Source organism: Eurosta solidaginis, chromosome 1 (assembly GCF_040869045.1).
Source record: "Eurosta solidaginis isolate ZX-2024a chromosome 1, ASM4086904v1, whole genome shotgun sequence".
NCBI classification, from domain to species: Eukaryota; Metazoa; Arthropoda; class Insecta; order Diptera; family Tephritidae; genus Eurosta; species Eurosta solidaginis.
In genome coordinates this window covers 218,744,009-218,748,977 of record NC_090319.1, presented here as the reverse complement: position 1 = coordinate 218,748,977, position 4,969 = coordinate 218,744,009, and the positions used below count along the sequence as shown (strand labels likewise).

Below are 4,969 nucleotides of genomic sequence, written 5' to 3'. Positions count from 1 at the left end.
GCAGATGATTAGAAGCATGATCTTAATAGTATCTAGTGCCTCAGTATGGTCTACTACTTGGACTGAGTTTACAACGTTTGCCGTTGGTTATTCTATTTTTGATTCTTGGCCTCCTATCGTAAAAAAAAACATTTTTTTTTTGTTTTTTTTTTTTCTTTTATTAAAACATTTTAATCTGTTCTTCCCATAAATTTGGCTTCGAACCTATATACTTCTTCAGGTGTTGTTGCTTGTGGGTTTCTTACATTCCATATAGTTGGTTCCCCAGGCATATCAAAAAGTTTCCAATGACTTTTCAACCAAATTAGAGTTTTTTTCTCATCTACAATTTCAATTTCATTTTTAAGGTCCTCAAGTGGGCCTTTTACATAAATTTTAATTTTCCTTGGCCTTTCCGTAATTTAAAATCAATAGTTTTACAAAATTGTATTTTATTTTTTTTTCAACACCCTAATGTTTATATTACTGGTCTTGGTTTTTTATTTTTATAATTATTATTCCTTAATCCCTTAATTATTTGTTTTAGTTGAATTTTTTCTGCCTGATTAGTGCTTAAATTTATTTTTTCATAGATCTTGGCTATTGTTTTTCGAATGCCAAATTGCTTTCCTCCTCTTTTTCTTTTCAATTTGACCGGCTTTGGAGCTTTAGGTTCCTCAATTTTTTGAATCCTATTTCTCTTTCTGTACTCCTCGATTGTTATTGGCTTAGGGCCTTGCTTGGTTTTCTCAGGTGTTTCGTTTCCACCTCCTTGCAAATTTAAATTTAGTTTAACTAATTTATCGAAAATTTGATCAAATTGACTTTGATTTTGTATGTCCTCTTCTGGGAACATAACTCAATAATAGTAGCAAAAAGTTTTTACAGCAGAAATTTAATTTTTTGCTTGTCAGTAGGCAGCCGTTAGGTTTCCCGAATATTTTCCTGCTTAAAAATAATGTCTAAATTGTCAAAATGACTTCATAATTAAGCTAATATACTTATAATTATTATACTGTCAGTCCTGTTGTTTATATCATATTATCACCATTAAAAATGTGGAACGCTTCACGATTTCGGTGTATTCCTTGCGCAGGGGCCATGCTAATCTTCTCTGTATCGTTCCAATTTTAGTGTATGTTCTGTCGAAGTTTTTCAATTGCCGCAAATTTTATTTTTGGTGCCCGAATTTAATTCATCTTCTCTCTTTTTTTCTGGCTGTAATCAGCCAGTAAAATCCTTACCAATGAATTAGGCTGAATAATCAGCCAGTATAATCAAGGCAGGATCGCCATATAAAAGATTAAAAATGAAATAATTGGGTTCGAGAGGTTTCAACATCAATGAGCGAATGCTTCTTTATTCAAATATTATCAGGATATTTATACTAAATTATTCTAAAAATATTCTTACATACATATTTACTTTATGCATACATACTTACATACATATTTACATTAAGCATACATACTTACATACCTTTATACAACTCGACACAAAATGTGTACCTACACACCTGCGTTGAGTTGTGATTTCTGCGGGAAATGCAACGTCCGCAAATTTGCCGGAATGCAAATTTAGTTTGGTTGTGCGTTGTACACACACCTGTATTAAATCGTGTGAATGGCTATGTCAGCAACAATTATCAGATGCCTTTTTTTGTGTTGATGAAAATTTAGACTCTTTTTGTTACAGGGTAGCATATTAACTGATTTAAATATTGGCATTGAAATTGTTCTCTGTGTACACTACAACGGTGACTGAGAACAAGGACAAATTACCTGACCTATGTCCTTCGGACGTTTACGTTTACAAACGGTCGCAATTCGACAGGGGAATGATCTTCTGGCGGACCAGACATAGAAGCTCTGTGTCCCGTCGGAATTGCGACCGGGGCTGGTAGAGGCGTCTCACAGCTCACCGTCTGCTGGACATGGCGGTATACACAAAACGCTATCCCGACTACGTCAGAAGTATTACTGGCCAGGCATGGTGTCAGACGTATGTACATATATAAAAGACTGCGAAAATTGCAAAATCAACAAGACACAAAACGTTTTCAAACAACCCATGATGGGGAAACAAAAGTTCACGGAGCGACCTTTCCAACATCTATTTATTGATTTTATGGGTCCTTATCCTCGTTCTAGTGATGGTAATGTGTATGACTTTGTGTGTCTAGATAACTTTTCTATGTTTGTGTTCTTAAAACACTATATCTTCTGGGTAATCGTATGATCGTAGTATTAGGCTGTCCCATTTTTATTATAATCTAAAATGGAATTATAGTTTTTAGTGAAGTCGATTCCAAAATTCCATCACATGGGATTGGGAAATTGTCTTCTACTATGTGAAATGTTTGTCCTTTTAAAAGATTATCATCTGTTAGATCTGCTTTTACTGTTCCAAGTGTGCTTGTTATGCCTCGGCCAATACCTTTTAAATCTGTGATCGAGTTATTTATTGTGACATTACTGTCAATTTGACCCTTCTTTATTATTGAGATATCCGCTCCTGTATCTATCAGGAAGGTTGAAGTTGACTTATTTAGAGTAGTATTGGAAGATGGCGGCTACCGTGGTGTGATGGTAGCGTGCTCCACCTACCACACCGTATGCCTTGGGTTCACACCCCGGGCAAAGCAACATCAAAATTTTAGCAATAAGGTTTTTCAAGAAAATTTTTCTAAGCGGGGTCGCCCCTCGGCAGTGTTTGGCAAGCGCTCCGGGTGTATTTCTGCCATGAAAAGCTCTCAGTGAAATCTCATATGCCTTGTAGATGCCGCTCGGAGTCGGCATAAAACCTGTAGGTCCTGTCCGGCCAATTTGTAGGGAAAATCAAGAGGAGCACGACGAAAATTGGAAGAGAATCTCGGTCTTAGATCTCTTCGGAGGTTATCGCGCCTCACATTTATTTTTTTTTTTTTATTGGAAGATATGTAGCTGCTTAGATGCAAGTTGAATGTACATATTTTGTTACCGTTAGAATTTACCGTTGATGTCGAGTTTTCTGGTTTTCCTGTTGGTTTATACTACGGAGATTGCTCGTGTTACTCTGATTGGATGATCTTGACTGACCTCCAAAATTGCGTCTTGGGAAATTATTATTTGGTCTATTGCTATTATTATTATTATATCTGTTAGTATTACCGTAATATCTTCGGCATTGGTTACCTCGATAATTATTATTTTGGTAGCTTCTTCGGAAGTTACATCGGTAATTACTTTGTGAGCGCGTCAGGCGTAACACTGTATTTGGGTTACCAGTGACTTCAGTACAGCTATTCGTGAATTTTTAAATAGCCTCGTTCATAGATGAGAACGTTCCTGCGTGCATTATCAGTTTAACTCTTTCGTTAGCCGAGTTCTTACACATGGCCTTTACAGCTGATTGTGTGTCATATTTGGTTGCCACATCAGGTGCAAGACCGTCAGATATGTAAGCACCCTCCAACGATTTTGTTAATTTTTCGATTTCGACAGTGTACTGGTTAGCAGTTTTACTGCGCTGTTGGACGTTTAGGAGTTTTGCCGTCAAAACTTCTACAGATTCACCTCTAATTGGTGAACTCAAATGTTGCCTTATTGCTGGTATTGAATTTTCAGTGCTCAAAAGGTTTCTAGCTGTTCCCTTGAGCTTAGTTTTTATCATGGAGACTGCTATGGTCTCATGAGTATCCTTAATTTGTTCTAGGATATCTAGTGCGTCTAAGAAGCTATGCAAGTTCTCATGCTTACCGCCAAACTCAGGTAGAATCGACGAAGCCGTTTTTAAGAATTCTACTGTGGTTTGTGCCATTTTGTCTTTTCTTGTTTGGGAGTTTGGTGTCTCTGTTAAAATTTCCTTTTGTTCCTGTTTTTCTTCTTCTTTTTGCTCTACTTTTGGTTCTTCTTCTTAATCGGAGGCTGACTCCAGCAGGAATGTGCTAAAGTCTATTTCTATTTCCTTCTTGAAACTCGTTGGTACTATGAATTCTATATCATATCTTGCCATTGAGGACACCAATTTGTCTCTAACGCTGGCAAAAATTTGATATGCTTGGTTTTTTCGATTGCCGTCTAGTTTACCATTTAACTGTTGAATTGTTTTTCCTATTTTGTTAAATGCTTCAACTATTGTTTTAAGATGCTTTACTACTGTTTCCGCCTTTACTTTTGTTTTTTTGTTAATACATTTGTAAGATTTTTCTCCTATCGTTTTTTCTTCTATGAGTTCACGGAGCGACCTTTCCAAAATCTATTTATTGATTTTATGGGTCCTTATCCTCGTTCTAGTGATGGTAAGGTGTATGGCTTTGTGTGTCTAGATCACTTTTCTATGTTTGTGTTCTTAAAACCAATGAAAAGGGCTAATTCAGCGGAAGTCGTTGAGTTTTTAGAAAAGGATGTGGTTCATTGGTTTTTGGTGTGGGAAAAAATTTTTTTCCGAGGTATTTACTACTTTCCTAGAGAAGTATGGCCAAAGCATTGAAAACCGCTTTCTACTCACCTCAGGGTAACGCTGCGGAGAGGGTAAACAGGTCTGTTTTACAGATCATTAGGTCATTCATTAAAGAAAACCAAAAGAATTGGGACAAGTGTGTCAGCGATGCAGCATTTGCACTCTGCGGCGTTACACATGCAGCAATCAACATGACGCCGTACTACGCTACTTTCGGTATGCCTATGATACATCATGCTGAATCATATGAGCTATAACTAAAGCTGGCAGCGGTAGAGGATGTTGATTACGAGGTAGAGGCTCTAAGTGACAAACTGCAACAGATTAGGAATAAGATTATGAGAGAGCTGAATTTGGCCCACGAGAGAAGTAAGAAAGTTTATCGTACTTGAAGTAGAGACGTTAAATTTAAAATAGGACAAGTGGTATATCGCCGAAATTTTAAACAGAGTTCCCAAGATGATAACTACAACGCCAAGTTAGCTCCCAAACAAATTAAGTGTATAGTTTTAAAGGTTATTGGGAACTTTGTGTATGAGCTTGGCGACAG

General features: G+C 36.9%; 1 non-coding gene across 1 annotated transcript; it reads right to left on the bottom strand.

The window, feature by feature from the left end:
* Positions 1–1,031: 1,031 nt before the first annotated feature.
* On the bottom strand, positions 1,032–1,139 carry LOC137238966 (U6 spliceosomal RNA). The gene has a single exon (XR_010949268.1). It is a non-coding gene; the product is annotated as a U6 spliceosomal RNA (small nuclear RNA).
* Positions 1,140–4,969: the final 3,830 nt, after the last annotated feature.